General features: G+C 43.5%; 1 long non-coding RNA gene across 4 annotated transcripts; it reads left to right on the forward strand.

The window, feature by feature from the left end:
- The first annotated feature begins 3,900 nt into the window (after positions 1-3,900).
- LOC120372350 lies at positions 3,901-18,958 on the forward strand. 4 transcript variants are annotated; one of them, XR_005584916.1, is made up of 4 exons: positions 3,901-4,000; positions 4,711-4,801; positions 5,480-5,652; positions 18,831-18,958. It is a non-coding gene; the product is annotated as an uncharacterized LOC120372350 (long non-coding RNA). The 4 variants fall into 4 exon arrangements; XR_005584917.1 differs by lacking the exon at positions 18,831-18,958 and adding an exon at positions 17,676-17,709; XR_005584918.1 differs by lacking the exon at positions 18,831-18,958 and adding an exon at positions 12,147-12,238.
- The last annotated feature ends 962 nt before the right edge of the window (positions 18,959-19,920 follow it).

The raw sequence follows: 19,920 nt of genomic DNA on the forward strand, positions 1-19,920 counted from the left end.
TTTAAAACGTGCTTTGGAAGTGGGGGAAACTTGGAGAACGGGGTATGTAACCTCAGATCTAACTCGACACATACAGACACAGGCCCATGATCAGGCTCTCTTAAAATCAAGTGGACAGTCATAGGTTACCCTGCTCTCCGAGGAACCTAGCTTTCAAAGCCTCCCAGATGCACAGCGCTTCCCGCTGGGATATTCTCTCAGAACAGGTGTCTGGCTGAGCGTAAACAGCAGCCAGGCGATTTGCCTCAACCTCCCATCCTGCCAAAAAGGTCTCGCCCTTGCTCTCACAGAGATTGTGGAGCACACAGCAAGCAGCAATAACTACGGGGATATTCTTTTCGCTGATGTCCGAGCGAGTCAGTAAGCTCCGCCATCTCCCCTTGAGACGTCCGAAAGCACACTCCACCACCATTCTGCACTTGCTCAGCCGGTAGTTGAAGAGTTCCTTCTCACTGTCCAAGGCGCCTGTATAGGGCTTCATGAGCCAGGGCATTAGCGGGTAGGCTGGGTCCCCGAGGATGACTGTAGGCATCTGCACATCCCCAACCGTTATTTTGTGGTCCGGGAAGAAACTTCCTGCCTGGAGGCGTCTAAACAGACCAGAGTTCCTGAACACACGTGCGTCATGAACCTTGCCCGCCCACCCGACGAAGATGTTGGTAAAACGTCCCCTATGGTCCACCAGTGCTTGCAGCACCATTGAAAAGTAGCCCTTTCGGTTAATGTACTCGCTGGCCTGGTGGGCTGGTGCCAGGATAGGGATGTGAGTCCCATCTATAGCCCCACCGCAGTTTGGGAATCCCATCGCGGCGAAGCCATCTATGACGACCTGGACGTTTCCGAGAGTCACTACCTTTGAGAGCAGTTGCTCAACGATTGCGTGGGCTACTTGAATCACAGCAACCCCCACGGTAGATTTGCCCACGCCAAAGTGGTTCGCTACTGACCGGTAGCTGTCTGGTGTTGCAAGTTTCCAGAGGGCTATGGCCACTCGCTTCTGCACACTCAGGGCTGCTCGCATCCGTCTGTCCTGGCGCTTCAGGGCAGGGGCCAGCAAGTCACAGAGTTCAAGGAAAGTGCCCTTACGCATCCTGAAGTTTCGCAGCCACTCTGTTTCATCCCAGACCTGCAGCACTATGCGGTCCCACCAGTCCGTGCTTGTTTCCTGGGCCCAGAATCGCCGTTCCACACCATGAACTTGACCCATTGCCACCATGATCTCCACTGCGCGGCGTACCCTGCTTTGTGAGAGGTCTGCGCCACTCTCCTCACCGCGCTGCCGGAGCCTCCTCGCCCGATTTCTCAGCAGCTGACTGTGGAAGAGGTGGACGATAAGGTGCGAGGAGTTGACAACGGCCATAAGTGCACTCCATGCTCGCAGTGCTGTGGCGTCCGCGCTGTAACCGACCAGAAAAGGGCGCGAACAGATTTCCCGCCGGCGCTTTCATGGAGGGAGGGCGTGATTGACGGTTCGATGACGACAGTTACCCAAAACCACCCTCGACGCATTTTTTCCCCCAGCAGGCATTGGGAGCTCTACCCAGCATTCCAATGGGCAGCGGGGACTGCGGGAACTGTGGGATAGCTTCCCACAGTGCACCACTTCGAAAGTCGACGCCAGCCCCGTTAATGTGGACTCAGAAATTCGAATTAGTGTATTTACTGTGGATACACAAATTCGACTTGATAAGGTTGAATCCACAAATTCGACTTAAGTAGATTCGAAATAGTCTTGTAGTGTAGACAAGGCATTAGAGACTTGAGTCTTTTAGATGTAAGATGCACATTACTAACTGGGAATGGTTTTTCAGCAAAGGCTTGTAAATACCTGTAAGTATTTAGGATTGTGCAGATGACATTTTCCTCAATGAATGTAAGAAGGAAAGCTGCAGGGTTTCAGCCAAATTCAGCAGGAAGAAGGAGAAAAGTATTTCCACATCTCTTCTGTATGTTATTAAAATGGAAAAATGAGATAATTCTGCAGTACATATGAAAACTAAAGAGGAGGTCTATTCTCTGTATAACTTTAACCAATTTCAATGGCTGTTACATGCACATTGATGAGAGAAAAGACACCTAAAATAGACTGATATATGAATGACATTGTACATTTAATACTAAAGAAAATGCTCATTTTACTTAGGACAGTCACTTTTTATTCCAGATATATACATGCGTTCTTTTTACAGCAATTCTTCCAGTTGTCAGAATGACCTGATACATTTGTTCTTTGATGTCAATTTGAGTTGCATCACTGTGGAATCATTGCTACAGAAATTCCAACCCGTTTTTTTTAATGTATTGCGTTCACTCATTTTCTTCAGAGAAGCCGGGTTTGATTTCTCATAGTCAAATGGAGAAAATCTCTAAATCTACGGCAGTGTGCGTGGCAAAAGTACCCAGAAAGCTAGATCAGAGACAATATGGGAAAAAAGTGATTAAAACGCCAACAAACAAAATTTATCTCTTGATAATACGTGCTTCATTGTAATTGAAACCAGTGCTAAATTAGATTAATACCAAAATATTAAAGTGTGCCAAACCTGTTTTCTGTAGGCTTTGCCATAATTGGATTCTGGTGCGGATGATAGTTTAAGTAGATAAAGTCCTTTGATTAAGGAATTTTATTATTCATAGGGCAGGAGCTTCCTGCTAAGGTATACAGTGCTATGCTTTTTTTTTTTTTAAAAGAATCACTCATCCCCCCCTTCCCTGCCCCTATGATCCATGCTTATGTATCTAAAGTCCATATCTTGCCTACAGTAAATCTTTCTCTTGCTCAGAAAGAAACTATTTCACTATGTAAGCCAGGCATATTGACAACAGATTTAACCCAGCCAACTCAACTTTCTTCAATCACAAGAGAGCTGGGTTGGTTTCAGGTTTCTGGGATACAGGCACAAAAAATCTGCATGCCCCAAGTAGAATCCATTTGTTTTCCTTTGAACGCACCTAGGGGGAGGTAAAAAAGAAATAAATATTTTAGCTGCTCAGAACAAGATGACTTATGGGATTATTTGTAATCCAGAGTGAAAATTTAGTTACAACAAACAAGGTAGCACCAAAAATAAGATCTATTAACTCCTGAGAGTCAAAAGCATATTTTATATTGCTCCTTTAGATTTATTCTGTGTCTTTTTTCTATTCAGGTTTATGGCAATCACTGCATAGCTCCTAATACCCCTCATGTCTTTGTAGAAATCCCTATTTTTGGAAGGTATAAGAAAAATAGCCATTTATATATCCTGTCTGTTGTATTTCTTATATTGTTATGTATCAGAGGGGTAGCCATGTTAGTCTGGATCTGTAAAAGCAACAGATAGTCCTGTGGCACCTTATAGACTAACAGACATATTGGAGCATGAGCTTTCGTGGGTGAATACCCACTGCATCCGACGAAGTGAGTATTCACCCACGAAAGCTCATGCTCCAATACGTCTGTTAGTCTATAAGGTGCCACAGGACTCTTTGTTGCTCTTATATTGCTGTAATTTACAAAATGGATTGAAGTCTAGACTTTTGTTGTGATATTAAGAATAAATCAAGTTAGACTCAATACTAGGGCCCCCAGATTCTCTGTGGAGTTCAACCAAACAATGGTAGGGACAATTTGTCACTAACGTCTCTGGCTGTTTGATTTTCTGGAGGTTTTACTGGTGATATTTAGGTTTTCACTACCACCTACACTACAGCTTTAAAAAAATGCATAGCTGTATGCAGGGTGTGTGAGTGTTCACGGAAACAATCCTTTGAACATACTAAAAGTGAAATCCCTGGGTAATAAAAATTGCCTTAATGAACAATGAAACTGTAGAGGATAATAAAAAATTGCTTTATGAATAATGCAACTTTTTTTTTCTCCCTCCCCAACCTGTTGCCGGAAATAAATTCCAAACTAGGAGCTGCTTTCTGCACAGATCATAAATACTCAGTATTTTCTTCAGGGACTGGCCTAAACACTGAACCATGCTCCAAAATGAGACACTGGAAAGGTGAACTGGTAATTGTTTATAGAAATACATAGACTTCTGCCCCCCTGTAGCTTGACCATCTACTCAGAGGTTAGAGTATTTGGAATATCCCCTGTCTACCTGCCCTGGCCCATAGTATGCCTAAAACCAATGCAAAATATTCCCAGGTCTGGTTAGGTTGTCTAGTGACAGTAAAGTAAGGATCAGGGTTCAAACTGTGAATGTGGTCACATATCTCATAGGCCAGCAGGAGCTGGGGACCCAGCAAAGGTGGTGTGTACTGGCCACAGAGGTTGGAATGGCTTGCACTGTTCTAGAGTGAACTAGTTGTGGTGACAGGATTAAGATGAAGCTGAGGCCAATCCACTTCAAATGGTTGGAAGGTGGGTGAGCTGCAGGCCTTTCAGCAGTGGATGTGGAAGATCTCACAGGACTTCTGTTTAAAAGAAAAAAAAAGAAATATTATTTGATCCAACTAACGTTGGAATGGAAAAGCCCTCCTTCCCATTTTAAGTGTCCTGACCATAATGGAACCTTAGTGGAAAGGATTATAAAGCCTTTCACTTCTGTATTGCTGGATCACATCCAATGTAAGTAGGTTGTGACCAGAAGTTGATATCACAGGATGACTATTAAGGAGCCAGTGTGAGATGAAGCGCAGTAGTTTCAGTACAGTTCTCAGTGAGCAAATGTCCACATCACAAAAACTACCATAAATGACATCTTTCTTTGTTCGCAGCTTCAGCAGAGAGGCCCAGTCCTGCAATTTTAGCCCTGTGGCCTCCAATGGAAGTTTTACCTGGATAAGTGAAATAAAAACAGGACCTTAGGTAATAATTTTTTTAAAAATAAGTCAGGGTCGGCTTTAGGAACTGCAGGGCCCAATTTGGCGGCGGTCCGGGTCTTCTGCGGCACTGAAGGACCTGCCGCCGAAATGCTGCCGAAGACCCAGACCGCTGCCGGATGAGTAAAAAATAAAAAGTTAGGCACTCTTCCTTAGGGTGCGGGGCCCTCTTAGGCGTGGAGCCTGATTTGGGGGAATCAGCCTGAAGCCAGCCCTGAAATCAGTAATGCCTTTTGTTGTTGTTTATATTTGTATAGCTGAATAAACTACACATCTAGAAGGAGAAAATGTTCTTTCCCCATCTTTTCCTTGTTTAACTTTGTTGAAAGATAGAATAAATTATTTCTTACGATTTATTCTATTTACCCCCTCTCAGGCTGGAGCTTTTATGAATCAAAGATAATAAAGAATATTGTAATAACGTAAATCTGAAAATATAAATGTGGCCATGTATGTACATTCTACTACTTCATTGTATTCATTTGTGTTTCTAATAGTATTAGTCCTGTAAATGTTGTGCTCTAATATGAATTATTTATCAAAATACTTTTGCACCAAAGGAATCGTATTAAAATATAATCTTCTCCTGAAATGAATGCCCATTTAAAGAATAATACAGTTAAATTAATATATTTTTAGGAAATATGATGTGTGTATTTGACAGGTATCTACTTTATGAGCAGAGAATAGCGGGAGGAAAATGAAGTATAACTGAGACGAGCACAAAACCCACTAATGGCTATAGATTCCATGCCATCAGAAAAAAAACATAGGGAGCAGTTTTCCACAGGAACATCTTGACAGCAGTGGCCAGTAATGAAATCGGAATACAGCAAGGTAAGAGCTATTAAAAGAGCAAAATTAGGCCCCAAAGAGCCCCCAGAGAAATCACTAGGGCTTTGTGAGTGGACGGGGATCCACCTGGCTGGAGCTCAAGGCAGGCTCAGGGCTAAGGTTGTAGTGCTTTCAAGCAGTAAGTCTGGGATTTGAGTAGTACAATTCTCACCAGCAAAGCTTGGTACACTTTTGAAGATGGCTGAATATGTGTGACAAAATTGACGTGCTGAGGGAGGTGACCCGGGACCGCTGCTAGGGGAAAGGGGGTTTGGGCCGAGGTGAACGTACTGGGACCCCCGCTGGTAATGGGGGAAGAGGAGGCTGGGCTGTGGCATGTGGCCCGGGACCCCCGCTGGTGCTGGGGGAGGGAGGGTTGGCAGGGGCTCCCTACCTGGTTCCGTGTTTCTGCAGCTCCTAGGTGGCAGAGGCAGGGGCCAAGGCAGGAGCTCCTCCTTTGCTCCCACCACAAGCGCTGGCTGCCACAGCTCCCATTCACCGGGAACCGCACACAATGGGAGCTGCAGGGGCGGGACCTGCGGGCATGGAGATGACTCCCCCAACCCCTCCACTGTCTAGGAGCTGCAGGGGGGCCCCCACCCCAGGTAAGCACCCCACTGCACCCCCCAAACTCCTGCCCCTAGCCCTGAGCCCCCCTCCCACACACACCCAAACTATTGCTGAAGTCACGGAGGTCACAGAACGTCATGGAATCCATGACTTCCGTGACCTCGGTGACAAACTCGCAGCCTTAACTATCAACCATTTTTATTCTCAAGCAGAACATCCCCAGGCCCTAAAACTTCAGCTAGGTGCTCTGGTCCAAAACAGGCAAAATTATAAATAAGCATTTGTGTTAGCAAATATATAATTGCTAAAAATTTATAGGGCCAAATCCACCACCCCTGTAAGGGGTGTGACAATTGACTTCAGTACAGTTCCACTGGCTTATGCTAGTGGTGGTTTTGGCCTGTACGGAGTACATTAACTTAAGCACATTTAAACACATTTATTAGGGTTTATTGGTAAAGTTATCAACATTGAAACCTTACTGTTTTCTTCAAATGTATTGCTATTTTTATCAGTTTACAAATACTTAAAATACTTACTTACAAATTTAATAAAGCAACATTCATTGACATTCCCACAGACTGATACAAGGGAAAAGTAAAATATAGTGGTTAGACTATACAGTATGGAAGAATCCTGTACTCCATTTCAGGAAGAAGGACAAGAGAGTCTATCTTGCATCAGGAATTTATGCCTTTTACTATGCAGTCCCAGATTGCAGTGGCCTTAAGGCTAGTCATACTGTGTTGCTAAATCGTGTCAGATTTGCACCCTCTGTCATCTGTCGATCTCTTTCCCCCTCTCATAGAAAGCGTCTCCTTCCCCCTCTGATAGAATGTATTTTCAATTATTTCCTCCCAAATTATATTAGGTTTGTTTTTTTCCCAAACTGAATCCAATTGTTATGTTTAGCACCAGGTTTTTCATAATTCTAGTTTCAATTGAATCCCACTTGTAGATCTAATTATTAGGGTTGGTCAAACATTTTCCATTGAAATAATTTTTATTGACAGGCTTTTGGATTTATTTGTTTATTGGTAAAAAAAAAACCAAAAAACTGAATACCCCAAAACCAGAGTGTTTTGATTTGGATATACCATTATGGTGCCTCATCTGAGTTGTAGTTCAATTGCTTCATTTGCCCTGTCTCTGTGGGCTTGGCTTCCCAGCTGGACTTCATCTTCCATGATGCACTGCAGCAATGAGACACCTATGACACAGAGTGGTGAGAATGCACCACGGGAAATGCAGTCCACCTGGAAGCCTGTTCTGCAGACAAAAATGGGAGTATGAGGTACCTGAACTACAACTTCAGAAGACATCATGGCAACATTTCCAAATAAGATGTTTCAGTTCTTGGCTTAAAAATTTTGGATTTTGATTTTTCACTGAAAACTGGAAATTGTCCATGAGGGGTAGGGAGGGGAACAAACATTTGCTGGCCAGCTCTACTAATTATATTACTTCTCTGTCCCGACTGGTGTTTGCAATACCCTCTAGTTGAGCATCCATTGCAAATTTCACAAAGGCACAATTTATTGCCTCTTCCATCTAGTTAATTAACATGTTAAAAATTGACTGGATCTATTACTAATCTCTAGATGTGTCCTCTAGTTTGATATAGTGCCATTTACCACAGCCTTTGTTGGGAGTTTTTGCTCTTATGTAAGCCATGTGACAGCTTTCACTATCCAAGCCATTATGAACTTTATTGAAAAAATAAGTTCTGTAAAGAACCATATCAAATGCTTTAGTAAAACCCAAATATCCCCACCCCGCCGCCCCGGGTTCCCTTCATCTACCATAGGCCAGATTGTGTCCCCCTTATTTAAACTGATGTCACTGGGGCTACTCATTAAAATATGGGTCTAAGTTTGCTGTCTTGCCATATATAGTGGAATGGGACAGTCACCTCTCTGGCACCATATCCCCTTTCCCCCGAACTACACAATGGGTTTTTTCAGGGCCTGGTCTCTGCGAATAATTGAGGTGGGTTATGTAGGGGGCATTAGGGGATGGATCATGGCAAGGAATGACATGCGTCATCATCCTGAACCCATCCCTTCAGGGAATGCGGCTGAGTCTGTATTAGCTCCACAATGGAGCGTTCTTTGAGTTGTGGTCTTTTTTTAATTGGGATTCCTCAGGGCAGTTTCTGTTGAAAAAAGTGACCAAGGGAAAAGATTCAGGGGTTCAGCAGTTAAGCTGGAGGCAGAGGACCTTCATAGAGCATGGCGGAGCTTCATGTACTGAAGGCCAAGCCTCAACTTTCTTCAATGGCAACAACTCTCATAGAGCTTCCTGGCCCCTTTCTTATCTCCCCCAGATTTGCTGTCCTAAAGTCCAGTGTCCTTCTCCTGCTGTGTTTTTTGATCTATCTTGCTGAATTCAAGGATTTCATGATACAGTAACTCCTCACTTAACGTTGTAGTTATGTTCCTGAAAAATGTGACTTTAAGTGAAACAATGTTAAGCAAATCCAATTTCCCCATAAGAATTAATGTAAAGGGGGGTGGTGGTTATATATATATCTATATATCTATATATATCTATATCTATATATATATCTAATTTCTCTGAAACCTAACTCTCCCATTTACATTAATTTTGACAGGTATCTACTTTATGAGCAGAGAATAGCGGGAGGAAAGTCGCATTTTTCAGGAACATAACTACAACGTTAAGTGAGGAGTTACTCACTTATATATATATATATACACACATACACACACACACAGTATAAGTTTTAAACAAACAATTCAATACTGTACACAGCAATGATGATTGTGAAGCTTGGTTGAGGCCGTGAAGTTAGAGGTTGGAAGAGGGTGGGATATTTCCCAGGGAATGCCCTACTGCTAAATGATGAACTAGCACTTGGATGAGCTGTCAAAGTTTAACTCGTTGTTAATGTAGCCTCACACTCTACAAGGCAGCAGGAATGGAGAGAGGGGAGACAGCATGTCAGACAGAGACACACACCATGTGTGTGTGTGTGAGAGAGAGAGAGAGAGAGATGTGCATTTCCCCTTTAAATAGCTGACCCCACTCTTAAGTACATTGCCTTGTTAAGTTAATCAGCAAGCTGAGACACAGCTGCTGCCAGGAAGCTCCCTCCATCCTGAGCCCTGTCGTGTCCCCCCTGCTCTATAGAAGATGGGTTAAGTGGGGTGCAGGGGGGAGGGGGACACCCTGATATTAGCCCCTCCTCCCCCCAGCAAGCAGGAGGCTTGGGGAGCAGCTCCAAGGCAGAGGGCAGGAGCAGCACATGGCAGTGGGGGGAGGGACCGCTGAACTGCCTGCAATTGGGAGCCTGCTGGGTGACTGCTGCACAGGGAAGTTAGGGGAGTGGGGAGCTGATAGGGGGGCTGCCGGTCCACCCTGGTTCCAAGCCCCCACCAGCTAGCTGCAATGGACTGCTCTTCCTGCAAGCAGTGGACAAAGCAGGCAGCTGCCAAACGATGTTATAAGGGAGCATTGCACAACTTTAAACGAGCATGTTCCCTAATTGATCAGCAACGAAACAACGTTAACCGGGATGACTTTAAGTGAGGAGTTACTGGAAATAATTTGCCTACTAGTTTAACATTTTCCATTAGTTCCTTCCTGTTAGTAATACACAGATCTGTAATGGCTTCTCCTTTAGTTTGGAGTCTTTACTTGCTGGATCATAAAATTGTCTTGTATGTATCTTAGGAATCTTTTTAATGTTTTTATTACTCAGCTATCTGAACAGTACAGTGAGTACAGTCAGTATCCTGTCACTTTACCTTGGGAGTTGGCCCAGGAGTTTTTTGCTCTTGCCTTTTCCTTGGCTTGGTGAAATGTATCAGATGCCTGCAGCAATTTCTTTGCTTTTCCATTCCTTATGTCCTTCAGATATGATTTCAATACTACTATACTATACGATAGTATACTATACTAGAGACTGGTTGTAATTAAGGGTCTTTTGAAAAATAGTCTTCTACTGCCATTGTACCGTAGAACCATTCCAGTTCAGCTATTGAATGACATTTTCCCACTGAATTTATGTCATATCTACAGATCCTGTGTGTACAATTCAGTGGAAGTGTTATTATATTCTTGCAATGTGCTATTGATGCTTGTGGCACAGATATGAATAATGCTGTGAAGAGTTATGTAACTCAGCTCTTTTATATTAGAAAAAGCTGTAAAAGGCATCACTCCAGATCCAAGGCTTGCATATTTTAATTTTTTTAACAAAGCACATTTTGTTTTACTTAGAGCATGCCAAAAAAGCATCTGAATCCACTAACCCCTGATACTTATTGATTTATCTATATATAAATCACAGCATAATTTACATCAGTTTTTAGAGAGAAATTTGCATTTAGACTGACAATTTTACACCATGCTTCCGTCAAGTGTGTCTTAAATGGTGAAATTATGAAGTGTTTTAAATTGAAATTAAAATGATTCTTTAAGGGAAAATTATAGTGATTATTTATAATACCTTAGCAAGCTAAATAAATATTTACTCAAGGAAAATACATACAGTGTAGATTTTAACAAAAGAATGTTCAAAACAGCATTAGAAATGCCTGTCACAATCTGTCTCTCCATTCAACAACTGGGGCTGCTTCTCACAGGGTGTGAAAGTCACCCTTGTGGGGTGGGGGGGTGGGGGGCAGCATAAGGCCCCGACACCACAGGTTGAAGTGGATGCGTGTGCTGGCCTTCTGTGTCGGAGCAAATATCACCAAATTAAGGGCTGCCCTGTGAATAAAACATCCCAGCAAGGACCTTATGTGAGGATGTAGAAATAGGGGTGAAAGGTTCTTCATGCTATTTGAAAGCACTGGCTGTTCCAGAGTCATATGGTAAGGAAAGTTCTGTTATTTTTAAAAAAATGTTTAATTTAACATTTGGTTAAACAACTGTTACATGAATCAATGTTTCAGAAAACATACAGACCTTATAGCTCGGCAATGTTCAGATTTCCATTGCTTCCTAATGAGAAAGGATCAAAGATTCATAGCAATTAGAGGAAAAAAGACCTGATAATCATAGTCTATTCTTTGGCATGGGCAGGCAATCATTTTTCTGCAAATCTGGTTTAAAGTGTTTTGACAAATCTGTGATAAACCAAATGTTAAATGAAACTTAAAAAAAAAAATAATTGCAGAACTTCCCTTACCATATGACTCTGGAACAGCCAGTGCTTTTGAATAGCTGTTTCATCCCTATTCTGTACTTGTCAACCTTCTCTTCCCTTCCCTCATCCTTTGTGAGCTATATTCAGCTCTTAGTTATGGCAGTTTCTTCTGAGGACTGTGGGATCATATTGATGTAAACTCTGTGTAGGGGAGAGGGCCACTGTGGTGAAAGATGCCCTCAAATTCATGTGGTTGGTGGCTGGAGCTGACCGGAGCTGCTTCAGAAGTAGAAAGCCAGCAAAAAGGCTCATCTAAGGTACCTGTAGGATCTGCTAATTCTCGCAACCCAACCACAACTTAAAGTAGACTTTTCCTGACATGACCTCTGAGAATGACAGCATTGTAAATACCACCAGCCTGGTGCTGGGGTACGCCCCCTGCACCATTGGCAGTGAATTTAGCCCAGTGATTGCAAACTGCAGTATACTTGTAACAGGAGATTACTGCAGTATCTCCAAAACCAGTGAGTGGAAAGTGTGGGCAAATGTTGACTTTCTATTTGCAAAGTGTACAGTGATTGGAATATCATTCATGTTGAACTGAAATCTGAGCCATCTTAAAAAGGCCAGGAAGCCCACAGACCTGGGTGGGTTCTTGAGTCAAAGACGCCTTTGTCTGGTCATTGTGGCTTATGTCGACCTCCTGACTGAGAAGGTCGCAGTGGCACTGTAATTTCTCTGCTGGCTACCAGCCAGCTGCTTCAGGTGTGCTGTGGCAATGCTGATCATTCGCTCTGGCCTGTGTCGACAGGTGGATAAGGAAGCACATCCAAAAAGCCGCAGCATGCTGGAGGCAGCCGGTGCCCCATGTGGAGACTCTCAGGAATAGCTCTGTTCCCGCTGGTGAGTGGAAGGAGGCCCCATGTGAAGAACTTAAGCTGGTGGGGGAGGTAGATACGCTGGAGGGTAGGGATTATTTAGGCTAACCAAACAAAGGCTCGGGGGAAGATATGATGGCTCTATATAAATACCTCAGAGGGATAAATACCAGGGAGAGTGAGAAGTTATTTAAGTTAAGCACCAATGTGGACACAAGAATAAATGGATATAAACTGGCCATCAACAAGTGTAGGCTTGAAATTAGACGAACATTTCTAACCATCAGAGGAGCAAACTTCTGGAACAGACTTCCAAGGGGAGTAGTGGGAGCAAAAAACCTAACTGGCTTCAAGAAAGAGCTTGATAAGTTTATGGAGAGGATGGTAATGATGAAACTGCCCACAATGGCATGTAGCTGATCTGCAACTGCCAGGAGCAAATATCTCCAATGGCTGGTAATGGGACATTAGATGGGGAGGGCTCTGAGTTACTACAGCGAATTCTTTCGCAGCTGTCTGGCTGATGGGTCTTACCCACATGCTCAGGGTCTAACTGATGGCCATATTTGGGGTCAGGAAGGAATTTTAACATAGATAAGATTGGCAGAGACCCTGGGGGGTTTTCACCTTCCTCTGCAGTATGGGGAACAGGTCATTTGCAGGTTTAAACTAGTATAAATGGTGGATTTTCTGTAACTTGAACTCTTTAATTCATGATTTAAGAACTTCAGTAACTCGGCTAGGGGTCTATTACACGAGTCTGTGGGTGAGGTTCTGTGACCTGCAATGTGCAGGAGATCAGACTAGATGATTACGATGGTCTCTTCTGACCTTAAAGTCTATGAATCCATTATCATCCTATGATTTAATTAAACCAATGGGTTGGAGAGTTTCAAATTTGATTCAGGATTATAGAATGTATGCTTGTAAGTATACTCCAAACCAGTGGTCCCCAACCTTTGTGGCTGGCGGGCACCAGCCGAAGGACCACTGCGGTGGTGGAGCACCCGCCAAAACACCGCCGAATTTCGGCGGCATTTCAGTGGCGACGCCTCTCGATGACGTCGCTTGCTGTCAACAAGCGACATCATCAAGAGGCGTCCCCACTGAAATTCGGGAGTGACGCCTCTCGATGACGTCACTTGTTGACGGCAAACGGCGTCAGCGAGAGGCATCCCCGCCGAAATTTGGGAGTGACGCCTCTCGATGACATCACTTGTCGGCGACAAGCGTTGTCATTGAGAGGCGTCCCCGCCAAAATGCTGCTGCGGCATTTCGGCAGGTGCTCTTCTGGGGGCCAGGACGCGGGCGCATTAAGATGCCCCCGCGGGCGCCATGGCGCCCGCGGGCACCGCGTTGGGCACCCCTGCTCCAAACTGTTGCCAAGGTCAGAGTTGAATTAAAAAGGGATAGATGTATTTTTTTTTAACTTGTACTCATGTCCTATACTGGCAGTTTAATTTATAGCTAAGAAAATCCAAAATTGATTACAAATTTATCTTTACATTTACAAAATTTTTGAGATTAAACCATAACACTTTCAGAATACAGACATTTACCTTTTTAACAGGTCCATAGAAGGTGGCATTGAGATCTGCCGAACCCATGTGATGCTGGAGTGTCAGCTGTCGATCACTATGTTTGGCTAAATAAAATCTACGAGGCAATTAAAATGAAAATTTACATATTTATACGGCACATTTTATGCAGATGATCCAAAGGACTTTACATACATAGAAAATTTTGAACTCTTCAGGATGGACTGTACTAAGTGTAATGTGTAACAATTACTTAACCTCAATTTAACTTTTTTTTTTTTTTAAGGTCTCATCTGAAACAAAAAACCAAGTAGTGAGTAGTTGGTTTTCTAGTTTGCCCCCAAAAGAACAAAGCAGCTCTCTAATATGCCTTTAATACTCACAAAAGTATATTTACTGTACCCATTGTTTTAAAAATACAAGGCCTGATTTAATACATACCTTCTAAATACTTCAAAAGCATGTCTGGGGGCTGGAGGGATGTTGCACTTTGGTGTGGCTGACTGAGTAGGCCAGTAGCCTGTTGTGAGAACCCGCACTGTGAGATCAACACCACCTAATGAGACCTACAGCAACACTGGAAGAAGACATCCACCGTTTTAAAACAGGACAGTGTTTTCCACTTCTCCTATGGTATTATTACACTTTCTATTTGGCATTGGTGAGGCCTCATCTGGAATACTGTGTCCAGTTTTGGGCCCCACACTACAGGAAGGATGTGGAAAAATTGGAAAGAGTCCAGCGGAGGGCAACAAAAATGATTAGGGGGCTGGGGCACATGACTTATGAGAAGAGGATGAGGGAACTGGGGTTATTTAGTCTGCAGAAGAGAAGAGTGAGGGGGATTTGATAGCAGCCTTCAGCTACCTGAAGGGGGTTCCAAAGAGGATGGAGCTAGGCTGTTCTCAGTAGTGGCAGATGACAGAACAAGAAGTAATGGTCTCAAGTTGCAGTGGGGGAGGTCTAGGTTGGATATTAGGAAACACTATTTCACAAGGAGGGTGGTGAAGCATTGGAATAGGTTACCTACAGAGGTGGTGGAATCTCCATCCTTAGAGGTTTTTAAGGCCCAGCTTGACAAAGCCCTGGCTGGGATGATTTAGTTGGTGTTGGTCTTGCTTTGAGCAGGGGATTGGACTAGATGACCTCCTGAGGTCTCTTCCAACCCTGATATTCTATGATTCTGACCCTTGCCCTTCTGTGACCACAGAGTAGCAGGAGGCAGAGTCCAAAAACAACTTCTCCCTGCCTGCACTCTTTTAGCATGTATGGCTGTGGGGTAATGGGAAGAGGCAGGCGCAAAGCTGTGACGATCTGTGTGAGGGAGATGCTGCAGTGTGATGCACAGAGATGGGAGAGGGAAGACAGAGACAGAAAATCAGGAGGGTCCTGGGACTGGGAGATCCTCTAAAAAGAAAGCGATTATGGGAAGATGTGGGAAGTGTGGAAAGGGTTAGCAGCAAATTAAGGAGAACAAATGTAAAATATATCAGGGATGATGTACACACACAGCTGGTTGTAAAGAGAGAGATTTCCTGAGTGCATCTTCGGCATGTGCTTTGAAAAGCATGCCTTGTAATTCAGCCTCCATTCGAAGCTGTGAAGTGCCATGCAAGCCTATTCCCTGCTCTGTAGGAATTTTCTCCTATTTTTGTTAATGAAAGTGACTGAGTGTGGGTCATTCAGTGGTGCTAAATCTTCCGTTGGGGATCTCTGAGGGCCTGGGAATTTATGTGGGGGAAGAGTGTCCAGACTACCTCACAGGTAGTACAGGTGCTCCCCAATGATGATTTCCAGGTGATTTCCTTGTGGCTGTACCAGCAGGAGTGACTGAGCAGCTCAGGAGTCAACAGAAGAAGAGAGTGAAGCTGAATGTATATTAGCACAGCACACAGTGGAGAGCAGACTTGCCTTGTATGAAAAAGATGAATGGTCAGAAACTGCAGAACACACCGTGATTTTGACACGTTCTGCAGTTTGTAACCCATGTGAAATCTATTCCTCAGAATTGTTTCCATGATGCATGTGCATCAATTATCAGCGGAGGTAAAAGACCAGATAAAAAGAAAGCATTGCCAGTTAGATTTTTATTTTTGCATTTAAAATTTCATAGCAGAAGAACTCCTCTGAGACCCAATGGGATCCCTGAGCAACAGTAAACAATTACAGCTTGATGGAGTGCCTTCTTGCCATGCAAGGAATCCTGATCTCTACAATAATGTCTTCAAATGAGGGAGACAACCTTCACAGCTTGTGTGATTAGATGGGGGCCCATTGCATGAATATTATTTTTCTATTGTACTCTTTCCTCCCCTCATTTTAAACCTGTTACACAGTATGTGGACAGCATATGGTATAGACCAGAACCTGCAGAGACCAAAAAGGGGGAAAAGAAGGAAAATTTGCAAATGAGAGAGAAACATATTGTTTGGTAAAATGTCTGGTGAGCACTGAATTTTTGCTGCTAGGATAGGGAATAGGAAGCGCTGCCTATAGGGTAATCTACTCCCAGCTAATCCCACGTCATTTTCATGCCATAAAAAGGGGGTATAGGGAATGAGTGGGGGTGGGGCCACATTGAACAGTTTTACTCACAGGCCTCTGGTGCTACTTCCACTTCATATCCGAAATGCCATTGCACTGCACTTCCTGTTAAGTGCAGCATAATCTTTTGCAGGATGTGGCCCAAGATATTCAATAGAGGGAACAGAGTATCTGAGAGCAGGTATGGTAAAAGACATTAAAGCTTATTTGTTCCCACCTGTGAAGCCAGAGCCCTCTCAGACAAAAAATGTGCTTTAACAGAATTAACTTTAAAAAAGTGTCAGACGAAATTGTGCTTTGAATGCATTATAGGAACTGACTGTTGTGGAGTGAGAATAGACAGTCAGGTGTTGATAGCATGTAGGAGGAAAGAGTGGTTTTTAATCAGTGGGAAGAAACGCTGAGTGTGGTGTGGGAGTAGGGCAGATGGGAGTGAATATACAGGCTCTTATCAAAATTATTCACCTTCTGAATCAGCTTCATACAAACCTACTTTTAGAGCCTGCAGCACAGAGTAGCCTCTCCCTCCATGGTCTGACAACGTTGCCAGGATGAGTACGGCATTCAGAGAGGTGTCGAGTCAGCTCTAAGCACACTAGTAATTCATGATGTACAGCTAGTGCTTTTATCACTGTTTCAACCAAATAGACTGTGACTATAGTATACTTGTGGGAAGCAAAGCCATTAATTCAAGTGCTCTGTGGGATGGAGAAGTAGTAAGAGGTTGTTGTTAAGGTAGTTAGAAGAATTGTTTGTGCATCTCTGTTTTGGGGGCTATTTTCCATATCCACCCCCTCATAAAGCCAACTGCCTTGTTGCCATGAGTCCAGGTGTATAAGGCTCAGTGGGAACCATAAAACCCTCTACTACTGACCTATCCTGGCTTTCCTATACTGAAAAATCCCCACCATTGCCTTGGGCTTGGGGCAAGTGCTGTGTATCTCAACTGGAAAAATTCAGCAGCTCCCTTTCCCAATGGAAGTACAAAGCTCCCATTTCTAGCCTTGGAAGCTTTTATACATTTACACACACACACATGTGAAACATTGCAGAGTCATGTGATAAGTTATCCTGCAGCTTTGACCACCTCACTGGCAGCCCCTGCCCTGCTCACTAATCCATCCCCTCGGGACTTATTTGAACATTCCAACTCTTTCCTCAGCATCTTCAAATAAGTGCCAGATTAAACAGAGAAATATCTCCTCCTCCCCACAAATGTGGAATTTCCCCCCTCACCACTCAGTTACCCCGGCTAATGTGTATATGTGATGAAATAAGTGGGCCCAGAGAGTCAAAGATATTAACCTGATTGTGTTGTTGTACATCATTAAGCAGTTAAATGTGGTTCAGGGATTTGAATCCAGACTTTGTTTTCCTCAGGAACATCCAGAACTCAACACACCAGTGAGGATGCCTGCTTATCATTGGCAGACAAGCAATGATCTCCAGATAAAGGGGTGTCTCAAATCCAGCAAGGGAAAAGATGTTAATAAACACTTTGTTGGGCCCAAGACCCCCTTATTAAAATGACACTACCCAACCCTTACAACAAGCTAAATTCATTCCTGGGCAGTAAGACCTTTTTCTGTACATAAAAATGTCATGCTTTAAAGTCTATTGTCTCACAGTCTCTGTTATATGGCAGCCTCAAGCCTGGCTCATTCAGCCACGCAGCCTTTCAGAAAAATGTGCCAATTATAGGTATGCTGTAAAATAAGGTGACTCCTATACCTTTGCAAAACACTTCCATGCTCTCAGCTGAATGAGCACTATGTGATTGCAAAGCACCAGTAACTACAAACAGCACCCAAGACTTAGTCCTCTGTTCTAAACACTTGCACGTATTCTCCCTCTAGAGCCAGGAACAGAACCCAGAAACCTCGATTCTCAGCACTCCACTACTGTCTACCACAGGAGTAGGCAACCTATGGCGTACGTGCCAAAGGTGGCACGCGAGCTGATTTTCAGTGGCACTCACACTGCCCAGGTCCTCGCCACCGGTCTGGGGGGCTCTGCATTTTAATTTAATTTTAAATGAAGCTTCGTAAACATTTTAAAAACCTTATTCACTTTACATACAACAATAGTTTAGTTATATATTATAGACTTATAGAAAGAGACCTTCTAAAAACGTTAAAATGTATTACTGGCACGCGAAACCTTAAATTAGAGTGAATAAATGAAGACTAGCATGGAGCTGTGCCTCCCATCCCCAGCCAAATTATGGCTAGACCCGCTGCAGTGGAGCAAGAAAGGGGAAAAACTTCACGCTCCTTCTGTCTTCCCTTGTACCTGCGAGGGCCAGCCACAATAAGCCTCTGATATATTAGTAAGAAATAGGCACCTTTTTAGTTAATAAAAAGCACAGATGTAAACAACTCAATGTGAGCTTAACTTAATGAAGCATATTTTCTGGGCCTCTCACAAATCCATTAACACTCTCTTCTTGTGTATGCACTAGTTCTGAACAGAATGTACTTTTTGCAAATATTTTTTTTCCAGTTTTTGGTCTTCTAAAATAATTTTCCCCCAAAGGGCCAAAGGAGGTTGATTTGACAAGTTTATTCCTGAGCTTCCCAGTGCAAAAGCAGTGGTTTCACTCTCAGGGTCAGCGTTGAAAGGTATTTCCTGCGACACTTGTGAAACATAGAGGAAAATGAGGCTGTGCACTCCACTCTTGTGGCTCTATGTATGTACTATTACACTTATTGGATATTCTTTCTGAAGTTTTATATGGTAGAAATGTTTCAACTTTCAGGGCCTTTGTCATTAACTGTGACTCAAACAACATATAAGGATGTGTGTGCGTAGACACACATCCTTTTTCTTTTCCTCCTGCTAACGATAGCTCATCTCAATTGATTAGACTCTGCCTGTTGGTATGCATACTTCCACCTTTTCATGTTCTCTGTATGTATAAATATCCCCTGTCTGTGTGTTCCATTCTATGCATCCGAAGAAGTGAGCTGTAGCTCACGAAAGCTCATGCTTAAATAAATTTGTTAGTCTTTAAGGTGCCACAAGTACTCCTGTTTTTTTGCGGATACAGACTAACACGGCTGCTACTCTGAAACCTGTGCGTAGACAGATACAGATAAATAGGTAGTTTGCTTCTGGAAAAGTCTTATCCTGCCTACATAGCAATTGATAAAAAGAAAAGGAAAAAATTCTAGTTGGAAAATATATTCTTCTTTGAGTGATTGTTCATGTCCATTCAACATTAGGTGTTTGCTCGCCATGTACATGTTGTTTTTGATTTTTCCCTCAGTGATATCTGTCAGGCCGGCTCTATCGCCCTCTGGTGGCATGTGCTTATGCGCTGGATTAAGGGGCACTGCCAGCCCTGCATCCCCCACTACCCCCCGTTTCTTCTTACCGCCTGTGACAATTGCTGGAACAGCTTCTCTTGCTTAGGCAAGGCATTTTTCCGTGGTTTTCTTCTCTGCATCTTTGGTATTATTCTTAGTATAGTTGTAGTGTAAATACACTAGTGTAGATAGTTAGACCCACTCCTTTATTGTAGAGGGGCTCCCATTACCCCTGAGGCTGGGCATACCCCAGTCTGTGGGATTCAAATCTTGTGCCTCCTGTGGCAAGCCCATGCCAGTGATCGACCCACACTCCA

This window comes from Mauremys reevesii, linkage group 9, assembly GCF_016161935.1.
Source record: "Mauremys reevesii isolate NIE-2019 linkage group 9, ASM1616193v1, whole genome shotgun sequence".
NCBI classification, from domain to species: domain Eukaryota; kingdom Metazoa; phylum Chordata; order Testudines; family Geoemydidae; genus Mauremys; species Mauremys reevesii.